The sequence below is a fragment of the Mastomys coucha genome, unplaced genomic scaffold (genome assembly GCF_008632895.1).
Source record: "Mastomys coucha isolate ucsf_1 unplaced genomic scaffold, UCSF_Mcou_1 pScaffold18, whole genome shotgun sequence".
NCBI classification, from domain to species: Eukaryota; Metazoa; Chordata; class Mammalia; order Rodentia; family Muridae; genus Mastomys; species Mastomys coucha.
The window spans coordinates 89407895-89430228 of NW_022196900.1; the positions used below are offsets into that span (position 1 = coordinate 89407895).

The 22334-nt window shown below is 50.6% G+C and overlaps 1 protein-coding gene across 7 annotated transcripts in view; it reads left to right on the top strand.

Annotated features, from left to right (window-relative positions):
* The window catches only part of Ahdc1 (AT-hook DNA binding motif containing 1), a 66945-nt gene extending 56108 nt beyond the window's left edge, over positions 1–10837 (top strand). For 6 of the 7 annotated variants that reach the window (XM_031378953.1, XM_031378954.1, XM_031378952.1 and 3 more), the window contains one exon: positions 10400–10834. The gene's annotated coding sequence lies outside the window, so the exon portion shown is untranslated. Of the gene's footprint in view, positions 1–10399 lie in introns of all 7 variants that reach the window. The other variant, XM_031378956.1, reaches the window with a different exon arrangement.
* The last annotated feature ends 11497 nt before the right edge of the window (positions 10838–22334 follow it).

The following is a 22334-nucleotide window of genomic DNA, read 5'->3' on the forward strand; positions in this document are numbered from 1 at the left end:
AAGATTGGATGAAGGGTGGCATTGTAGTTCCCTTCACTTCTTTAAGATTTGAGGAAGAGTTTAGGGATTCACCCTTAAGAAGAAAGGACTCAAGATTAGAAAATGAACAGTCTTGAAGAGATGAGGTACTCACACATATATATATATATGTAGGGAATCCATTCAGAAGTCCTGGTCATTGGGAGTGGTAGAACCATAGATTGGATAAGACCAAGCATTTGTTCCCCTTGTTCTTTCTAGGCATGGGCAAGAAATACCACACTATCACTTACTTCTTAAGATGCAGGACATTTGTCTTGTGCTTAGATGAAGAAAGGAGTGGGCCAGTCATTCTCTCAGGGTTCTACAGGTTCCCTTGGATGTGGCTAGTTTGCCTTGGTCATATTCTTTGCAAGAACTCTACAAAATGGCCCATAGGATTCTTTCTTGGCCTCTTATCCTCCAAGGCTTTTTATAGACAAGGTCTCACTACATAGCCCTGGCTAGCCTCACACTCACCTGCCTGTGTCCCCTGAATGCTGGAATTAAAGGTGTGTGCCACCCACCAACCTCCAGCTCATTAGTGCTTTTGAGAAACATCTTTGGCCTGCTAGTCAGACCCCTGTGGGGTAAAGATCTGGATTTAGTGAACACTGCCATCTCTGCCCTGGGAAACTACAACCAACGGGGTCAGTCCAGATAGAAAGACAAGTCCCTTCCCTCCAGCCAGGATTTCCCAGAGTCCAGTGACCTATTCTGAAACACTCGCAGGTACCATGCCTTTCGGGTTTGAAGTTGGTTTCCATATTTTTCAGGAAAATAAGGGGCAGAAAATGAGCCAGGCTTTTGGTGGCTCACACCTTTAATCCCAGCACTCGGGTGGTGGAAGCGTGTGAATCTTTATGGAGTCCAGCCTAGTCTACAGAACGAGTTCCAGGACAGCCAAGGATAGACCATATACGTAGAAACCCTATATTGAAAAGTCAGAAAATGTTCCCAGATAACTGAAGAGAGTAATAGGGTTGAAAGAAATATCTTTTTGAAGAACAGTCTGTTTCCAGATGCAGCCACAGCTAGACCCACTTTGGGACACAGAATGGGCCCCATGTGGCCATTGGCAGTGGAGTCACTGAGCACTTGACTAAAACCCTCACTCGTTACTCTTGCTGCCCCCAAAGCCTTCTGGGTGTTTTTGCCTCCTGGTGGACCAGCTTGTCATTCCTGCTCTGGAGAGGCCATTTGAGGTCAGGGTGACTCAGGGTCCTATAGTAAAGTCAGTGGAAACTTATGACCCCCACTTTGCCAGACCCCAGATGCCCTGGTGTCTTTGAGTGGCAAAGAGCCATTCATGAGAGCCAAAAGGCCCTGGGGAATACCAGTTCCCTGTGTGGCCACTAGCTTGCTACATGTCTTTAAGCTTTTGCTCTTCCCTGGCCTCTCTTTCTCCATCTGTTTGAGAAAATTGACTTTAGTACTATCTGAGTCTCTCTCAGGTCTGCATGGCAGAGACAGTGGCCCAAGCTTTTGTTTTGTTTTGTTTTGTTTTGTTTTTTGGCAGTGTTTTTTGAAGCCAAGCCAAGAGTAAAATGGCCTTGCCTTCCCATGCATCTCCCTGTGGGTAGCAGGGCTGCAGATCTGATGCAGGTGAAGGGAGAAGCCACTTAGGGTCTAAAATGACAAAACCCTGCTCTTTCTCACTGGAGGGGAGATGTCTCATGGATAATCCAGAAATGAAATAATCCCAAAACCGTTCCTCCCAGACTCTGGGGTGGAAAAGGAATGGGTGGGGGCTGGGTATCTGGGCAGGTCACAGCTCAGCACAGTGCATAATGGAACCACCCAGCTAGGCCTGAATGCAGGAGTTGGGATGCCATCCAGCCCCACATACCCCACCCAGCACCGGGAGATAGCAGCCCTGTCCTCACAGGAGCACGTGCAGTCCCAGAGACATCTATGCAGCCCTCCCGTGCTGCATTGGATGCACCAGGCGTTGGAAGCACCAGAGATGAGGCGCTTGATCCTCAGAGGGCCTCCCGGTCACAGGGAAAGACAGGAGACAGAACATCAGAGCACTTGTTAGGTAGAGATGTGGAAAAGAATGGTGCATGGCCAGCTAGGAGGTTGTGAGAATTTGCAACAGGGACCCAGACTGCCAGCTGCCAGCAAGATGCAGAGCTTCATGGTAGGTGGGGAGGAAACAGCAAGCAGTGTGTACAGTCTTGAGGCAGGGAGGGTTTTGGCTCTGAAGAACTGATGGATGAGAAGGCAGGAAAGCCAAGCAAGGGCCAGATTGGCAGAGGCAGGGCCTGTAAGACACTGCAAGGAATTTGAATCATTCCAAGATGTACAGGGAGCCATTGTAGACAGTCACAATGGGACAGGACAAGCATTGAAAGAAAGGAGACCAGACCAGCCAGCCGTGGTGGTGACTTGGACTAAAGTGGTCTGGGGTAGTTAGTTCCTTAGTTAGGAGAACAGACAAGTGCCTTGTGTAGAGTAACCCTCTAGTGCCAAGGACTAGTTAAAATCCAGTGAGTGAGTGAGTGACAGAGGGGGAAGGAGAAGGGTTGGAGGATGCAGAGGAGAGTGGCAAGGAGAGAGAATGAATAGAAGGAGCCATGCTGTCAACAGAAGGCTTAAGCAGAGAGGACAGTGACATGCTCACTCACCAACAGGGAGTGAGCAGGGTTAACAGGCACTGGGAAGCAGTGCCCAGCTCACCTGCTCATGCTTGGCCCCTTTGAGCTCATTCTGTGGCAGGTTCTGCGAGACAAAGTAGACATGGCTCCTGTTGGCAGCACCGGCCCAGGAAGTCATACCGGGCACACAGGGAACCTGGAAACACCTGGTAGGAAATAGCAGGTACCCGAAGGCAGGAAGAAGCAAGGATTGCACCCCAGGCACCAGGCTGAGAAGTCCTTCTGTACAGAGGTGTGTTGTCCTCATATGTGACACTGCCCTAGGACTCCTCACACCATCCTGAGCAGAGAGTATGTTCTAGGCTTTCACTGGAGAGCTAAGGACACAGGGACAGCTGAGCTCTGCCTTTCAGAGCTCGCCACAGGGCTGCTCTTCACCCACATCCCCAGCTCCCTGTCTGCAAAATGGCAGCTCGCATAAGGCAAGCCCTGTGGTTCTTTGGGATCAGGAGGTGGGTTTTTTTTGTTTGTTTTTTGTTTTTTGTTTTCTCCAAGACAGGGTTTCTTTGTATAGCCCTGGCTGTCCTGGAACTCACTCTATAGACCGGGCTGACCTTGAACTCAGAAATCGCCTGCCTCTGCCTCCCGAGTGCTGGGATTAAAGGTGTGCGCCACCACCGCCTGGCATAGTTATTGTTTTTGTGAGACAAGATCTTGCTGTGTTTAAAGCCCTGGCTAACCTGGAGCTTCCTCTTTCCTCAGCCTACTGAGCACAGGTGTTCCAGGTGTGGACTGCTGAGTCCAGGTCTTAACATTTTACATGAATTTTGTGGGTTTGTGGTAAGAAGCTGAGCATGAAGAAAGGGCGAGATTGTGGAGCCAAGGAAGGGCACTTCGGGCAGTGGGAACTAAGGGCCAAGGCAAGTTCCGTCTCCGAGAGAGCTGGGAAGTAAAAGGGCAGAGGGTTGGGGATGTGTGTCCTTCCTCTGCTGAGTACTGTAGCTGCTAGGACGGTTAGAGATAGGTGAAAGGGGCCGGGGGACCTCCGGCCCACACAGGCATCTTCTTAGGTCCCCTAAATGAAAAGCAGACCCAGACAGACTAGCTCCATACTGGGAACCTTGAACCAAAGATCAGCCACAGCAGACCCCAGGAATAGAGATGAGAAGGTGGAAAGGGACCAGATACATTCGGGAATCTCTAGTCCTTCTCTCCTCCCTATTAGCTCTTGGCTGTAGAAGGGAGGCCAAGAGAAATGTCACAGGTCCTCCCAGGTTACACCAGCTGGGGCTGGACCGGAACAGGAGGCAGTTTCCAAGGCCACCATCCAGCCAGGGTCAGCAGGCATGCCCAGGCTTGGCTGCTTTGGGCTTTGTCTCTCTGAGTTTTGAATCCTTAAGAGGTCACTTGATCTTGCCTCTGGCTCTGAGCAAGAGGCCTCATGTCAGGCCTCAGCCGGTCTTGCCCAGCTTCCTCCAGGCACCAGGTTTTCTCCTTTTTTCTGAGGTCACCCTCCAGTTCTACTGCTTGCCTCCCCTGTAGTCATACTTAGGCTAGGCCTTCTTGTTTAAGGCCCCCGCTTCTTAGAAATACCATCTCTCTATGAACATACCTTCTGCTGCTGCTCCTCTCTCTGTACCCCACATTCCTGGTAAAAGCAGACCTCTAAAACTGGCAGACAATGGCTAGGAGTGTGTGTCTATGGTTACACGCAGGCCCCTATGTGCAGCTTGGTTCCAGCCCTTCGCAACTAGGTGATCTGGTGATTCATATAACCTGGTGATTCACAGCATCTCTATCTCTTGTAAGAATTAAGGGGATTGACAGGTAAAGCCCTTAGCCCTGGCCTGGCCCACAGGAAAGCACCTAGTCAGCGGCTGGTAGATGGGTGGGTGAATGCCTTCCCACGGTCTGAATTCTGGGGCCCTAATTCAAGTAGTGTGAGTCACATCTCCAACCCTTGTCCCTGACCTTTGCTTGACCAAAGATAGCCCTGCTGCGCTATGACAAGAGCCTTGTGTTCTGGTATGGGCCTCAAGCATTCGGAAACCTTGAAATTCTTCTTGGGGCTGGAGATGTAGCTGATTGTTTGAATGTTTGCCTACTGTGCACACAGAAGGCCCTAGATTCCATCCCCAGACCTGGGGAAGTGGTGTACAGGATAATCATAGTGTTTTTATGTTAGCCACTGGACCAAGTCCTCCTGGGAAGAGGTAGGGATGTAGAGATATGGTCAGCCCTACTCCTAGGCACCTTCAAAAGTTCCTGGGTCAGCTAGATCCCTGTCCATACAGTTCGCACAGTCTTCTCCCCAAATCTAAAACCTCTGAAAACCTTCCTTATAACTTTATAGTATGTTATGGTTTTCCCCAGATAGCTCTGTCTGGTTCGTCACTGTCCATCTTTGGTACCACAATGCCTGCGCTAGAGAAGTAGAAGAAGTCCTGTGTCCAGTCCACGTGAACTAGCAACCCACTCTGCACTGGCCAGTATCCTGTACCCAGGACACCACTGACCACCAGCCTAAGGCGCTTGTTTCAAACCCTACAGGAGTACCCTGTCCTGCACACCAGCCCTTGTGAGCTACGTGGGGTCGGGGGAAGGGCAGACAGCAGGGACTTCCTTGAGGCTGGAAATGGATCCTAACAAATGAGAGATTTCAGCAGCTAGAGCCCTACTCAGCCACCTGGGTCTCTGGCCCACCCCCACCCCAGTCCATTCTGCCCATGGTGGCCGCCAAAGTGCTTGCTGTTCAGCATTTTTAGATGCACAGTGTCTGGAGCCCCTAAAATATTTATTGGATGAATTGATTAAAGCACATCTGTTCTTGCAACTCCATGCTTCACACCTTTTGATTGTACCCTTCCTCTCTAGCCTTCTTATCTACTGAACACAGGCTTGAATGCCTGCCTTAGTGCAGAGGGTACCCGGCTTCTGTCCCAGCCTCATCTCTCTCACACACACACCCTTCCTGACCAGGCCGAGTCAGGAGGGAGCTTAAGAGAAGTCTTTACAGAGGTGCCCTTGTCCTCTTTGCCCTAGCCTGGGTGCCCTCTCTGACCCACTGGGGTCTCCCACCTGTCTCTGCCCTGTCCAGGAATGTCCCCAGCATACTATCAGTTCCTTCAGACTGTTCACTCATGTCTCATCATTTCAGAGATATATCAGGTGTATGTCAGGCATACATGTGTGCCTACATGATGAACAAGAAATAGACTTGAAGAATCAAGAGAGAAAGTGTGGTCTCCTGAACACGGTGGTCGGTGCCTGCCTTTAATCCTAGCACCCTGGAGGCAGAAACGTGCACTCTGAGTTCAAGACCAGCCAAGGCCACATAGAGAAACCCTGTCTCCAAAAAAGAGGGGTGAAGGCTCAGTGCCTAAATCTTCAGGAAGTAATTCTAAAAGTGGTACATAGAAGGGTGTGTGAGCAAACCTGTTGATATGCTTGGGACCAGGTGGCTTTCAGAGGGGGGCCTCTGGAGACACATCTGTATGTGTAAGCGTGTACAAATGTGTGGGGATGAAGACTTGTTAGGACAAGATGGACTAGAAAGTGGGTTAGTGTACTCACAGTGGATCAGTGGGTACTGACAGGTAAGAAGCCTGTCTAGTCCCATCAGGTTTCTTAGGTCTCTGTGTCTAGCAGCAAAGGGGGGCTCTCAAAGCCAAAGTTCAAGGCACAGATCTTGAAAAGTGGAGGGACCCCCCATACCCTGAGCTCTTTGGTCTCAGGTGGAAGCCTTCTATGACCCTTCACTGAACTCCTCATGGTATTTCTGCCTGTCAGGTATAGTTTAAGCCCCACAGAAATATCTTGCACATTGAGGTACCTCATAGGCCTGCGGTAACATTAAATGCCAGAGAAGTAGCTTAGTCTTCAGGCAACTGATTGCCCTTCGACCCTTGTGTCTGGAACACCTAAAGGTCTCTCTCATCACTTGCTCAAGCCCTTTGCTTTTCAGAAAGAAATGAAGCTCAGAGAAGGAAGGGCCTCCCTCTCCGTCTTCTGTGCCTGACACTGAAATCCGTTTCTGGAGGCATAGACCAGGGAATGGAGGTCAAGCCTTAGCACATGCTCTGGCAGGAAGTGGGTGTGGCACACGGCTGCTTACCAGGAGGCACAAGTGTACACTCAGTTCATAGAGTAGCTCTCTGGGCAGCCTGATTTCTTTATAATCCCTAGCACTTTGGATCTCTGCCCAGTCAGAGACCACTGAAGTCACTAAAACTGCTGGAGTGTGAGGGTGCCATGGATGTGGTTCTAAGGTTCCTCGTGGAGGTCCTAAAAGGTTAAGTCTTAGTAATGCATTGGTATCGTGGGGCCAGTGCATACTGCGTGGGGCCAGTGCATACTGGAACTGAGAGAGAGTTCAGAGGTACCACATGTAGGTCCATGCTCCAGGAGAACAGAGTGGGGAATGGCAAGTGCTCTCTGGTAGCTATGGGAACAAGGTGTTCTAGGGAGGCATCCTAGAGGCGCCGTGATAGCTAAGGTGGACACTCTGACATGCTGACCAGCCATAGATCAGTCACAGTGCTGCCATTCGTCCACACACATGTGCCATCCCAGCATGCTGAGCTCTGCACTCATCGAGTTTAGAGCTCCAGTCTTCATTCCCAGTCTGGGTTCACTGTTCCCCCTCTTCCTGAGCCCCACAGGACTTGCTTGCCTTGGCACAACCATCTACCTGCAGATTACCCTAGGTTAGGACCTGTCTGTTTTGCTGTCTCTCCGCTCCAGTAGGCTTTTTAGGGTAGATCAAGAGTTATTATGCTCTCTGCCTTGCTCCTAATCCCTCAACTGGGCTGCCTGGCACCATAGTATTTGGTTCAGTTTTCAGGACTTGAGTCTAGCTAGGTCTGTGTTCTGCCCAGCATAACATCCTCCCTGCAGGAAGAACACCCCCACCCCAGCCTTTGATTCTCCCCCACCCACCACCCTCCCCCAGATTCTGCTTGTGCCTCTGGCTGGCCAAGTCCTAGAAGCTGGGAAGGCGGTGGGAGGGAAGGGAAAGGTGCTCTGGGCAGCTTAGCAGAGGGTGAGAAAACCTCCTGCTGCCTGGCCTGCAGGCACCATGGGAAGGTTCTGGCAGGAACCGCCTGCTGGGCTGAGATCACCATGGAGACCTGGCTTGCAGAGGGTCACTGGCAGTGGCTAAGGGCTGGTGGAGGTGGGAGCGAAGGGGATTTATGCAGAATTTGTGCTCTGGGCCCTTTGGGGAGTAGGCAAAACTGGGGTTCATCACTCTCAGTGTGCCACGTAGTTTGCAGCAGCCCACTGGCGCTCCCCATAGTTACCCAGAAGGTTCTAAAGCTTGGCAACTGTCCTTCAACTGCAGAGCTTCTGGAGTGAGGCCCCCAGTGCTGGCTGAACCTGGCACCCCACATGTCATGGTCCCTTCCCTTCATCTCCGCAATTGGTCGAGCTTGTCACCCTAACTGTGGAGAGCTGACACTCATCCCTGCAGCACCTCTGCTCCCAAGAGCTGTTTTTCTGCTTACTGCCCCAATTGTGATGCATCTGTCTCCTTAGTCACACTAGCTTGTCCTCCCCCTCTACCCCTTACTGAGGTACAGATCTGATGTCCCAGCCCTCATCACCAAAATGGGGTGCTTCTCTTTCCCTGCAGGAGCCCACCTGGTGCCCCTGGCTAGTCCAACCAGAGGACAGAAGTCATCCCTGGGGCTGATTGCCCAGCAGACAGCAGCTGAGGCTGAGCCGAATGCCAATGTGGCCCTGTTGGCGAGGCGAGCCAAGAAAGTACAGGGAGAGAGAGGCTTTGTGTTGCTCTGCCTGGCTCCTGCGGCTGTGGGGGAGGACAGGTGGCTCACAGAGGAGACTTAGGAGGCAGTTTAGCACCCCAGCCACACTCCTGTTCTGGAGGAAATGGTCTCACACTTGGGAGGTGGAGAGCCAGAGTCCCACTCTGAAAGGCAGACAGTCTAATGACCCATGGTTCTGGGAATGACCAAGCTGGCCCTGTCCTGGCTGTCTCATCCCTTACAGCAACAGTGCAATAGATCTGGGGGAGGGGCTTGGGCCAGGCTGGTGGTCTGCGTAGAGAAGATAAGTTCCACACAAGCGATCAGAACTGTCTATGGAAAAAGAGGTACCTTAGTGGCTGTGGGGACTGGGGAGTTTGCTAGCCTCGGGAAGTCAGTGTCTCCACCAACGCAGATGGCATTGTGTTGGATGAGTTCTTTCTTCCTTCATTCATCGCATCTCTCCTGGGAGCAGAGTGGATGGGGGGCTTAGGAAGAGAAGTGGATTTCAAATAAATAGAAGCAGGCTTTCACACCTGTGTGGTGCTCTGCCTACTGAGCCTCTGTCCTTGGCACTTAGAAGCATGTCCATGGCAGTTAGAAGCATTCCCAAACAAAAGCATTATTACAACATTGGGAACTGAGGTTTGGAGGGCCGGTCTGGCCCCAGGAAAATAATAAAAGTGATAGTTAATTCTAATGTATTACACATCTGTGTTGACTCTTCCTCTGTCTTAAACCCCTGGGTCCGGCAACAAAACCTGGGTGGAGGCAGCCCTTTTGCCCCTACTTTACCCTCCTCTGATGTTTGGTTGAGTTTGGGTTTTGGTTTGGTTTGGTTTTTCGAGACAGGGTTTCTCTGGGTAGTCCTGGCTGTCCTGGAACTCACGCTGTAGACCAGGCTGGCCTCGAACTTAGAAATCCACCTGCCTCTGCCTCCCAAGTGCTGGGATTAAAGGCGTGTGCCACCACCGCCCAGCTTGGTTGGGTTTTTAAAACAGGATCTGTACCTCATGAGTACTAGGATGGTTGGTACTCATGCTACAGCACACCTGGTTTATTCCATGCTGTGAATCAAACCCAGGGCTTCATACATGTTAGTTAGGCATTCTACGAAATGAAATCTGTCTCCAGCCCAGGTGGCTTGAGGCAGTCTGACTGCAGCCCATGCTGACCTCAAACTCTTAAGACCTTCCTGCTTTAGTGTTGGAAGTACAGGTCAGGTGTGGGCCACCGGGCCTACCTTCCTAGTACCCCCTTTTTGCTAATGAGTAAAGTAAGCTAGGCACAGTGGCAGGTACCTTTAAATCTTAGTACTGAGGAGGCAAAGGCAAGCAGGATCTCAGTAAGTTGAAGGCCAGTTCTATGGTGAGCCCTGTCTAAAGGCAGCAACAGAAGGCTTTCAATGCGTAAGCAGTTCCTACCTAAAGTCACAGGACCTTTTAAATAGTGGCGCTGGCATGTGAACTTAGCTTTCTCTAACTCCAGAGTCTAGACTCTTAGTCAGTCCTGTGGGACCCTGTCACCCTCATCTGGCCCATCATTGTTTGTGTTGGTTGGTTGGTTGGTTGGTTGGTTGGTTGGTTTTCCGATACAGGGTTTCTCTGTGTAGCTCTGGAACTCGCTCTGTAGACCAGGCTAGCCAGCTTCTTTAGTCCCTCTTTCATTTCTTGGGCATTTACAAATGGAGAAACTGCACCTGTAATTGCAATTCTCGGGAGGCTAAGTCAGGAGAATCAGTAGCTCAGAGCTAGCATTGGCATATATCAACTTTGAGGCTAACCTGGACTACATGAGACTAAGCACCAAAGCACCAAATTAGGAAACTGAACTTGGAGAACACTAGGCAGGCCCAGAGTCACATGGGGGCCTGTCTTGAGAAGGAACAATGGTAGTTAGCGGCTCCCGAGTTTTGGTAGGAACTGAGCCAAGCCCTTTCAGCCCCAGCCCCCTGGCCTTGGAATTCAGTATCTATCCGCTGCTGACTTCTGCCTCTTCTCTTGTGCTTCTTTGCAGCTTTCAGAAGACCAATGCCAAGACCCCTCCCAGCGTCCACATCGTCCTCTGGCAGGAGCGCCTGCCCCTCTGTCCCCCACCTGCACCCCATACCCCACCCCACGACCCCTCCCTGCCCATCTCCTCCACGCAGAAGCCGAAGGTGAGCCCTTTCTGCACAAAACCAGCAATTGTAAATACTTTTTAAAATGTACAAAACTTAAAAACAAAACACAGTTTTAGAAAAAGACAAAAAAAAGAGAGAGAACGAGAGAGAGAGAGAGAGAGAGAGCGCGTGTGCAAGAGGTTGTGAGCGGGGCTTCGAGGTGTCCAGAACCCCTGCAAGTGTGCACTGAGAAATTTATCTACAGGTCGTTTGACAAAAATGAACAATATCCTATTTATTGTATATACTGTTTTATTATAAATTGTGGATTGTATATTGCATTCTGTAAACCTGCTGTGGTCCCGTGGTGTGCAAATTCGCATGGTGGGGGGGAGGGAGAACCTCTTTTGGGAGCTTTTTTTTTCTTTCTTTCTTTCTTTTTTTTTTTTTTCTTTTTCACTCTTGGGTTTTCTCTTCTGTTGTTGTTGTTGTTTTTTGTTGGCAGGACACACCCAAAGATCCAAGTTTGTATTAAAAAGAAATGAAAAAAAGCACAAAAAAAAAAAAAAAAAAAAAAAAAAAAAAAAAAAAAAAAAACCTTGTGTCTTGTAAAACAGGGTACCAGAGGGTGGATGGACTGGGCTGGGGACTGGACAGCCGCTGGTCCTTCAGAGGAGTTGAAACACCTCAGGATGTTCCTGTGTTCCCTACCTCTGAGTCTCCTATCTGCCTGGTATCTGGTTGTCATCTCCCTACCCCCAGACTTTGCTCTCCTGCCCCTAAGCACTTCCATCCCACTGCCTAGAGCTTTAAAGATTTGTTTATTTTATTTATGTGTACAAGTGTTTTGCCTACCTGAATGTTTGTGCACGGCACGTGAGCTTGGTGCCCTTGAAGGTCGGAAAAAGACATGGGATCCCCAGTTACTCAGAGTTATCAGGTGTCCTTCAGATGCCGGGACTCATCCATGTCCTCTGCAAGAGCAGGAAGTGTTCTCAACAGCAGAACCACTGCTTGACACTTCCCCATGCCCGACGTTCCTACATCCTATGGCCCCAGAGCCGCTTTCCGATCCCTGAGGAGCCCCATAGTAAGCTCGGTCTCCATCCTCTTCCTCTTGGTGCCCTCATCCCACCCCAGGTCCCAGAGCACCACCCCTAAAGTCTATTCATTTGTCCTGGCTCTCAGGCCATTAGGCCCCCAGGGTTCTATCATGATTCTAAGGGGCCAACCGTTATTTTACTGAGTTAGGGTGTCTATTCTATGTATGTAGAGTGTAGATCAGGCTGTACAGGCTTGTGCCACTACACCCAGCAATATCAATCGTTGAAACGATCCACAAACCTTGTGGGACTGGAGTGACGTGACTTCCTGGCACAACTTGAGTGGTCCTGCTTCTTTTGTCCACACCAGGTCTCCCCATCTCCAGTCCCAGTTTGCTCATTTACTGTGGCATACCCATCTGCTTTTGTATAACTTAAGGTGTGACCAGTCACTCCAGTGTCCCCCTCCTCCTCCCTGCCATTCTGAATACTACCCCTGTTTCCTCCCAGCCTAGGTTACTAGAAGAACTAGCCGTAGAGCCTCCTGGACAGGAAAGGCTGGGCACTTCTCACTCCCTAAGCATGGCAGGCCTGGCTCTCCATTCACTCCAGAGTTTCTTTGTAGGGTTTTCAGAAGCATGTTTTCCCATGACCCACTTCACAGTGTTGCTCTGCTGAGCGTGACTTCCCTGCTCCTCTTCCTCAGTGACACTCAGAGTGACACCAGGCCATGTTCCATGTGGCTCAGCCTCTCTGCCCCTAGCAACAAGGCCCATGCCTTGGGGTCATCAGGGGAACCCACTGAGAAGCAAACATGCCCCCACCTTCTGGCTGCCCCTGCCTGGAAGAAGCAGGATTCACAGGTCACAGCTGATGTGTTAGAACTGCGGGTCGAGTTAGAACGTACCACACTAGGCCCAAACAGTTCCATGTGTAAGAGGTTTAATTGAGAGGGAGAGAGAGAGAGAGGAATGTTCCCCATGTTTGTATATACATGGGTTCTGACTTAGTGGCTGCAGGTAAAGGTGGGAGGTAAGCCCAATGAATTCCAAGAATATGGCAGCTGTTGTCGTGGCAACAGGTCTGTGAGACCCGCCCATGCGACACCATGTGACGCACAGGCTTTGGAGGCCCTGATGCTAACAACAGCCCCTGAAAACTGCATCTTCTGCTGGATGTGAAAGCCATCTGCTGCAGGGCCCCCTCCACACAGCCTCAACCATGTAGACCTTGGCCTACCTATCTCCCTGCCTGCTGTGGGGAGGTAACACCGCTCAAGCTGACAGTCTCCCTTAGAGCTGCCAGTGGAGGCAGGAAGCAGCAAGACCCGCTGAGAGGTCAGGCCGGGGAAGGGGCTTTCCAGAGGAGAAAGCTTTTTCAAAAGCCACACCTAGGGTGGTGACAGAGCTGTGAGTGATTGCAGAAGCAGGAAAGACAAGTGCAAAGGCCAGAGGTGGGAGGGGAGGCAGGAGGAGGAAGTCCAGGTAGGTCTAACTTCAGTACACATATGAGTTTGAGAGAGCAGAGTGGAAGTGTTCTTTCTGTGAGGGTAACTCTGGAGTGAGGAGGAAGATGAGTAAAGAGGGCTGAGCATCAGAGTCCAGGGGAGCTGTGGGGGAGGAGAGCTGGGTGTAGTAGTTCAGTGACAGAATGCTTGCCTAGCAGGCACAGGCCCTAGGTTCAATTTCTCTCACCAAAACAGTAAAACAGACACCTCAGGCAGGACAGCTGGGATAGAGCAATCCAAAAGAAGCCTGTTTGCCTTGGGTAGTCGTGGCACATGTCTTTAATCTCCCAGCACTCGGGAGGCAGAGGCAGGCAGATTTCTGAGTTCGAGGCCAGTCTGGTCTACAGACCGAGTTCCAGGACAGCCAGGCTACACAGAGAAACCCTGTCTCGAAAAACCAAAAAAAGAAAGAAGAAGAAGCCTGTCTGCAGCCTGAAGAGAGGAACTGTTTACTGGCTGCCAGGGCAGAAAAGGGAGTCTTAGCCTAGTGGACCTGGTAGATGAGGGGGGCTGGGGTGAGCTGGTATCTCTGGCAGTCAGGGTTCAGTTCTGGGGGGTAAGGCCTGGTACGGGTCTCTGAGGGCTCAGAGGAAAGGTGCTGGGGGCGTGGGTTATACGGCGGAAGGGAGAAGAAGAATAGTGAAAGGGCTGTGTGTGTGTATACAGTAACTAAAGGAACTAGGGTGGAGAGATCCATGAAGGAAGTAGGAGCTTAGATGATAACAGCAGAGAGGCTTGGAGGCCAGAGGGCCCATGGCTTGGTGACAATCTAATGCCCCATGAGAGATGAAAGGGAAAGGGTTATTGGACCGAGGATGTAGCTCAACCGTAGAGCTTCTGCCCAGCTCTTGCAAGCCTTGATCTTCAGTGAGACAGGATGGGGGAGGGGAATCCATGTGGGTAGGCTTACTGCTTAGTAAGGAAGGGGTGAGGACTCCAAGGTATTTCAGGAACCAGATGTTGTAGCTTTGGGGATGGAAAGTTTGTCAGGCCCTAGAGTCCCTGAGGAAAGAGCCAGAAGAAACCCTCCCCAGGTAAGTGAGCCAGTGATGGAAGTCACAAAGTTCTATTTTCAGAGGTTGGAGGCATCACCAAGCCAAGGTGCCACACCTGGGTTTCAGAATGCATCAAAACTACATGGTTCCTAGTTGCAGCTACTTGGGAGGCTGAGGCAGGAGGATCTTAGCAATAAAGTAAATTTATAAAGTAAAAAAGGCCTAAGCAATAAAGTAAATTCAAAGCCATGTAGACAGTTTAGCAGTACTGTCTTTAAAGAACCAACTGCCAGACGGTGTGGTACATATTATTAGTCCCATCACTGAGGAGGCAGAGGCAGCGCGTCAGTTCAAGGACAGCAGGGGCTACACAGAGAAACAACAGAAAATGGAGAAGCCAGGGTTGGCTAGATGACTTACCAGGTAAAGGGATGCTTGGTAGCAAGCCACACAACCTAAGCTCTGTCCCTGAAACCCATGTGGGAAAGGGGAAGAATTTATTCCCATAAGTTGTCCTCTGGCTGTCACAGACACACCACAGTATTAATTAATTGGTTACCTAATAAATTAGAGACTGGGGGCTGGAGAGATGTCAAAACGGTTGAGGTTGGGAACACTGCTCTTCCAGAGGACCCTGGTTCAATTTTCAGCACCCACATGGTAACTCACAACTGTCTATAAGTCCAAGATATGACACCCTCACACAGACCACAGACATACCTGCAGACAAAACACCAATGCACATTACATATATACATAACACACACAAATATATGTCACACGTAGACAGGAAAAATCTGGTGGTACATGCCCACAATCCTAACATTGGGAAGATGGAGACATATCTTTGGGGCCAACTGGCCAGCCAATAGGCCAGTGAGAGATGCTGGCTCAAAGCAAGATAGATCGCATCTGAAGAGAGACACCTGAGGTTGTCATCTGATCCCTGCAACCAGAAGCACAAATGTATGCCCATATGAACACACAAAGTAAAAAGTGGGTTGGGGATGTAGAGCTCAGTGGTAGGATTCCAGCAAGATAGCCCCAGTTCAGTCACTAGCACAATTAGAACAAGAAAAACATTGCCTAGGTGATTTAGACCTGACTACCATTACACTTTTCTGTTCATTCTTCAAGGGAATCTGAAATCAAGAAATGTCCTCCCATCATTTATAGACAACAAAACAGGTTTTCAGTGAGCTGCCCGTGGAGTGATTTGTCCAAGGTCATATAGAAAATGGCAATGAACTGGCCTGAAGACTGACTCCCAAACCTTTGCTTTTTTGTACAAACTTAAGAGAAAAAAAAAAATCCATTTAGCACTGGGGACATAAACAAGCATAGTGCTTTTGAGGTTAGTATGCATGAGATGGGGCACACTTGTGCTCCTGGTTCTAGGGGCCAGACAACAACCTCAGGTGTCTCTCTTCAGGTGCTATCTCTCTTGCTTTTAGCCAGGCTCTGATCCACAGCACAGGCAGGAGGACTCAGCTTATAAAAACTACAAATTAGTCCATCCTATAATAAAAGGTTTTAAGCCAAGATACAGCTCAGTGATGAGAGAGTGTGCTTAGCAAGCTTGAGGCCGTGGGTTTGTTCTCCAGTACTACAAAATAAGATTTGAGTGGGGTGTGTGTGTGTATCAGCTTTCCTGAGCAAAGTACACATATACATAGTCTCTACAACAGTGCCACAGGTCTCACTGTAACAGTGTAACAGTTTCCCTGTCTTACAGGGAAGTCAAGTACAGGTGGGGTGTGCCTCAGCAGCAGAGCACTTGCCTAGTAGCATGCACAAGGCCCGGGACTCAATAAATATCATTTTAAAACCATTTCAGGAGTAGAACTATAACTCAGTATAGTGCTTCCCTACATGCATGAAGCTACAGTATAGTCCTGCACACCACACAAATGAGGTGTGGCACTTGCCCTGAAATCTCAGCTCTCAAGAAGGTTGAAGCAGTAGGATCAGGAAAGTTCAAAGTGAACTGGGAGATGGTGGTGCATGCCTTTCATCCCAGCACTTGGGAGGCAGAGGCAGGCAGATTTCTGAGTTCGAGGCCAGCCTGGTCTACAGAGTGAGTTCCAGGACAGCCAGGGCTATCCAGAGAAACCCTGTGGTTTTTTTTTTGTTTTGTTTTGTTTTGTTTTGTTTTTTTTTTTTGGTTTTTCGAGACAGGGTTTCTCTGGATAGCCCTGTCTGTCCTGGAGCTCACTCTGTAGACCAGGCTGGCCTCGAACTCAGAAATCCACCTGCCTCTGCCTCCCAAGTGCTGGGATGAAAGGCGTGCTCCACCACACCCGGCAGAAACCCTGTCTTGAAAAAACCAAAAAAAAGAAAGAAAGGAAAAAAAGAAAAGTTCAAGGTGATCCCTAGCTACATAGGGGGTTCAAGGTCAGCCCAGCAATGTAGTCATGAGAAAGAAATATATGGAAAAGACAAAAAGGCCAGGGAGCTGACTCAGGTCAGGCTTCTGGCACGAAGCCTGGCAGCCTAAGCTTGATCCCCAGATCCACATAGTGGAAGGAAAACGAACTCCTGTAAGTTGTCCTCTGACACTTTGGCAGGAAGTACATACCCGAGAAACCCTCAAGCACAGAGAGATAATTTGTAAAGACCAGCCAAACCAGTAAGTGGTGACACCAGAGTTGAGCATCCGGTTCGGGAGTCTACAGTTCATTGTAGTGTTGGTAAAAGAAGCGTGAAAACCCAGAAGCTGGGGTCTTACTCATTAGTGGAATGCTCACCTAGCATAAGCAAGGCCCTGAGTTCAATCTACATCACAAAGGGCCCCCCAAAATGCTCTGATGGTACTTCTCTAGCCTGTACCCCAGTTCTCCAGACCATTCCTTCAGATCAGTGGTTCTCAAGAAGCCACCTGTGAGAGAAGCCACCTGATTAATGTCAAAATGGCAATGCCTGTGCTCCTTCATGTAGAAGCTGGCCTGTAATACTAGCGTTCAGGAGCTCAGAGGCAGGATGACAGAAAGTTCAAGGCCAGCCTGGGCCATTTATGAGACCTTGTTTTTTGTTTGCTTTTTTTTTTTTTTTTTTTTTTTTTTTTTTTTTTTTTTTTTTTTAATAAATGATAAAATGCTACTGGCACTTGATTTATTTGCCCGGTGTAGTCTGTCTGGGCATGGGTTCTCTTTTAAAGATCCTGGAGTATTTTCAGAGTGCAGCCAGAGTTGGTTGCCTCTAGTCCAGCTGTTATCCTAAGCATTTGCACAAGCATCCACTTGTGCAGATACCCCATATGTAATATGTCATCCCAGGTGTGTCTATAGTGCTTTCCTGTGTGTACACTGAGCATCCTTCACTCTTGAGCTTCCAGACACTGGGTCAAGCGCCTAAGGACACAAGACACAATGCGAACGAGACAAATGGATTGTGTTCCTTTAGGTATACAGTCTGTTTGGTGTTGTCTCTTCCTGTAAATGGCAGGGGTTTGGAACCCCGTAAGGACTGACTGGCAGACCTCTGGACAGGAGACTTGCTCTTCTGTGTTCTAGCTCCCTGTCCAGATGGGACTAACAGGATGTTATAGTACAGAAGCAGGCAGACCTGTCTGTGAGTTCAAAGCCAGCCTCAGCCTGGTCTTTATTCTGAGCTCCTGGCCAGCCAATGCTATATGACCCTGTCACAAAGCAAACAGAGGTGATAAAGAGAGGGACTCTTACAGTGTGTGCCTGAGTTTTAGCGACGGGCTATGTGGCTATGTGGTGTATTTATGTGAATGTGTGTTTAATCCGAACCCTGTAAAAATGTGGACAGTGGTGAGGGGATGATAGGTAGGGAAGGGCTGTGCATAAGGTAAGTACCAACCCAGAACAACAGGTCAGAGAGAGAGAGAGAGAGAGAGAGAGAGAGAGAGAGAGAGAGAGAGAGCTGTGAGGAGACATTTCCAGTCAGAGCCAGGAGAGCTATGCTTCGGGTATGTGGGGGAGGCACAGCTGGGGCTGGAACCGGAGAGTGGGAGGGAGGGAGGGAGGCTGGGGAGCCACATCCTTGATCTCTGTTCTGTTTCAGTAATTCCGGACTTGGTGCTCTGGGTCTCTGTGTTGCTCCGGGTGTCCCTCTGTAATGTCAGGATCTTGGCATCTGTTTCTCTTCTGGGTCTTGGGTTAGAAGGCTGATCATGTGACTCTGGGTCTCCACCTCTCCAGCCTACTTGGCTCTGTGTACCCCTCTATGTCTCTGTCTCTGCCTCCATGTCTGCCTCTGTCCTTCCTTGTCCTTGCCAGGTGGGGGGAGGGGCCCAGTACTCAGAGAGCAGGTGTGGGCTCACTCAGGCAGCAGGGAGTGAAGCCCAGGAGGGCCAAGAGCCAGCAGCCCTGGACATGAGCACACTCCAAGATACACATTCCAAGTGCTCACAGGAACACACAATGAACTCTAAGTACAAGGATGACTCCTGAGGACTTTCACAGAGACACACACAGGTACAAAACTAAACGCACAGCACAGCCACTCCCAGAAGCACACAAAGATGCCAGACACTGTGGCTCACACAGACATGCTTCATGAAAAAGCCTCAGACTAATCCTCATCCAGACACAGAGAAAACCCTAGAGCCACAAATACGCACAGGGACACAGACCTTGAGGCACAGACACAAAGACACAAAGATAACAGATCCAGGCACACAGGTCCACTCAGCACACTCCAAAAATCACACCCAGGAATAAGGAGGGAGAAGCACACAGAAGCATAAACCCTCAAGGGCAGTCAGAGGCAGAGGCACACGGAGGGACCCACGAGGGACCTAGGCAGAACAGCCTCAGGTACACACTCCTCCCTCAGGGCTCACTTGGAGACACGCCCATAGGTGACAGTGGGTGACAGGGGCTCTAGCGCACCTGGCGCCCTGGGCGCACCCCCAGGCGCCAGGCAGCCCGAGCGTGCGTGCCCGTGCGTGCGTGCGTACCCGCCCGTGCGCGCCACCACCTGTGGGAGGAGAGGTGCGCACTGCGCCCCAGGCTGCGGGCTGTGCGGTGGGGAGAGCGGTTGCCATGGCGCGCTGAGCGGGGGCCGCATACTAATGGGCGGCCACGGGCACTGCCCCCACAGCTACCCCCCCACCGGCCACTCTCGCCTCCCACTCCTTCCTCCAGCTTCCGTCGTCAGTCGGTCTTGCGCCTTTGGCCCACGCGTTCCACTCAGATCCTGAGCCCTTGGTCCCGGGAAGATATCGCCTCATCTTTCCCTCCTTGAAGTCCAGCCAGGCCCAATGATGACAGCCTGGTCCTGCGGGGCTACCTGCCTGGGCGGGCGGGCGGGCGCAGGCGCCAAGCGGGCTTTCCAACAGGAAGCACAGGTCAGCCTTGGAAAGAAGGTGACCACCCTTAGGTGAGTCAGGGCAAAAGAGAGACCCAGGCTCTGCAGCCTTATCTTTCCATGCGATCTCGTCAAAGGCCAAGACAGCGGCACCCTTCCCCTCCTCTCGAAGGCTTCTGTGACTTTGGGGTTGGGGTAGTTCGTTACCACCACAGCTAGATATAGGCCTTTCCATCTCTCAGAACCTGCCCCTAAGCCCTCCAGTTCAGCCCTAATAGAGTGAGGTGGGAACTGAAGAATACCGAACCCTGGGTAGTGAGCACACTGGAAGGATTCACACCTCCTGCTGGATTGCAGTCCCAAAGCTGCCCTGACTCTCTACCCAAACTGTTTTAACTGCCCTGAGGGTGAAAGAAGGCCCGGTAGAGCTGGGGTGCCAGCAGGGGGGTTGCAGGTAGAGGCAGTGAGAGGGGAGCCTGATTTGGGGGGGGGAGGCGGTTGCCTAGCAACCCCACAGCTGTCTGTTGACCTAGAAGAAGCCGCGCTGTCTTGACACAGCTGGTGTTTACATGTAACCGAGGCTCTGGCTTAGTGCTTGCTTGGAACAAAGCTGAGACAGGGCCCTCGTGGCAGCCTGGCCCCAACACTCCCTGTCTTGGGCTCCATGTCTGCCTGCCCTGTTTACATCTCTCCCATCTCAAGTCCACAGAGAAAGAGCCGAAGAAAGCAGACCTGAGGGAATGGATGGAGGCTTTGGGGAGGGCCAAGGTACATGCTCACACAAGACCCCTAAGGCCTTCAACACAGAATAGGGAGAGACTAAGAGAAGCAAACCACGAGCTTGAGGCATGGCTCAGCAGTGAAGAGCTCTTGATGCTCTTCCAGTGGACGCAAGAGGCATGGGTTCTCAGCACCCAACATGGCAGCTCACAACTGCCTGTCATTCAGTTCCGGGAGCTCTGACGCCCTCTTCTGGCCTTGGTGGGCATGTCTACATATGACAGAAATGCGTGTGTACTTACACACACGTGGTACAGGTATGCACATGGTGCGCATACACGCACAAGCAGGCAACACACACACACATTTCAAAATATATAGCTTTAGAAAAGAAACACAAAAGGATACCACATACCACAGAGAACAGCCACATACACAGGGACACCTGGTCACAAATCAAGTGATATAGGCACATGCCACGAGGTGGTACACGCCTGTAAGTCCTGGCATTTAGGAGATGGACGCTTGTAAGATGAGGTTGGAGGATTCAAGGCTAGCCTGGGCTACATGAGACCCTGTCACAAAACAAAATACAAGAAAGTGACAGAGGAATCCAACCTATCACAGAGATGCCTGTAGGCATAAACACACATACACACACACACACACACACACACACTACAGGAACACAGTCATCACATGTTTGAGACATGGACACAGATATACCTGCAGATAGATTGATACCAAAGGCAGGAACAGACCATCCAACAGACCCACGCAAAGCCAGAGACACACAAATCAAAGGTAACCAGTGCTACTCCCACAGACACCCAGCTCATATAGTGTTTCCAGGGCTGTGTGACGAAAGACAAAAAGCCCACATACATAGTCAGCCACGTGTGTGCATAAGGACACACTCAGCCCTTCTACTGAGTGCCCACAGTTCCCAAGGCAGAGAGAGGCTGAAACCACCGACACAGGAAGACACACCCAGGAGCCCAACGGAAGAAAAGACATGGTCCCCAAAGGACCACAGGCCCTGACACGTCCCACCTGAACCTACTCATGTACTCAAGGCACAAACATGTGGCAGCCCAGGGTGTGGTGAGGACAGAGTCGAGGCTCCTCCCTGCCCACAGGCTCTCCGTAGGGACACATCTGCCTTGAAGTCAGAAGGTCATAGTCCCAGGAACAGGGCTGAATGAGCTCATATGCTGCCAGTTGCATCCCTAATCCTCAGCCCTAGGAAAGAGCCCAAGACACTGCCATCAGTTACCTCAGGGATCCCCTATCTGGATGAAGATAGAACCCCTTAACCTCTGAAGTCCCTGGATTGACAGAGGAGGAAAGGTCCTGCCCAGAAGCCTGGAGTATGATGGAACCATATGTCCTTCAAGGACTGCTTTAGGTACCTCAGACATATACATATAGAGACACATGTGAGCGTGTGACATTATTGGGGCGGGGCCTGGAGGGCTTCCTGAAAGAGGTGAACCTAGAGAGTCTGGCTTTGGAGCCTAGAAAAACTAGAAGCAGGAAGGATGAACACATTGAAAAGGGCCTCTTTTCCTTCCCTATCCCAATCCCTCATCCAGCCATTCCTCCTCCCCCAGGGCCCAAGGGGCCTTCTGGGGCCCCACAGTTCCATCAGCCCCAGCCTTGAGCAGAAGGAGGAGAGAGGATATTTTTAGCTTCTCTGCCACTGACATTTCGCAGCAGGCGACCTGGGGTGAAGCTGAGTGAGTGCTGAAGGCTGGGAGAAGCCGACAGCGCCTTCCCACCCCCACCCCCACCCGCACATGCACACAGAGCTGTGCACACGCAGCCGTGTCCCCAACACAAGCAGTGCCACATCATGGAACAGCTTCAGGTATACAGTTCCACATTGAGACCCACATCGATTTGGTTCACGCGTCACCCATGACAGAAACCTCACATATCTGAACATACACAATGAAAAGTGTCCATTCACACACCCAGAACACACAGTGAGTATATATTTCTCACACCTAGCTAAGCGCATGCTCAGTCATCATCCATTCAAGAAGTATGGACTCAGTGCCTACTACGAATTGGATACTGTTTATTCTACTCATGCCAGAGACTGAGTGAACCATTAAAATTGTAGTCCTCATAGTCTGAGTCGGTGATAGTGGGAGGTTGACACTAGAAAATAAATATATAAGATAAATTAAAATTTAAAAAAGCCATACATATGCCAGACAGCACTCGAGGGAGGGAGAAGCAGGTGGATCTGTGTTTCAGACCAGTCTTGTCTACCAGGGCTACACAACCCTATCTGGGGGGG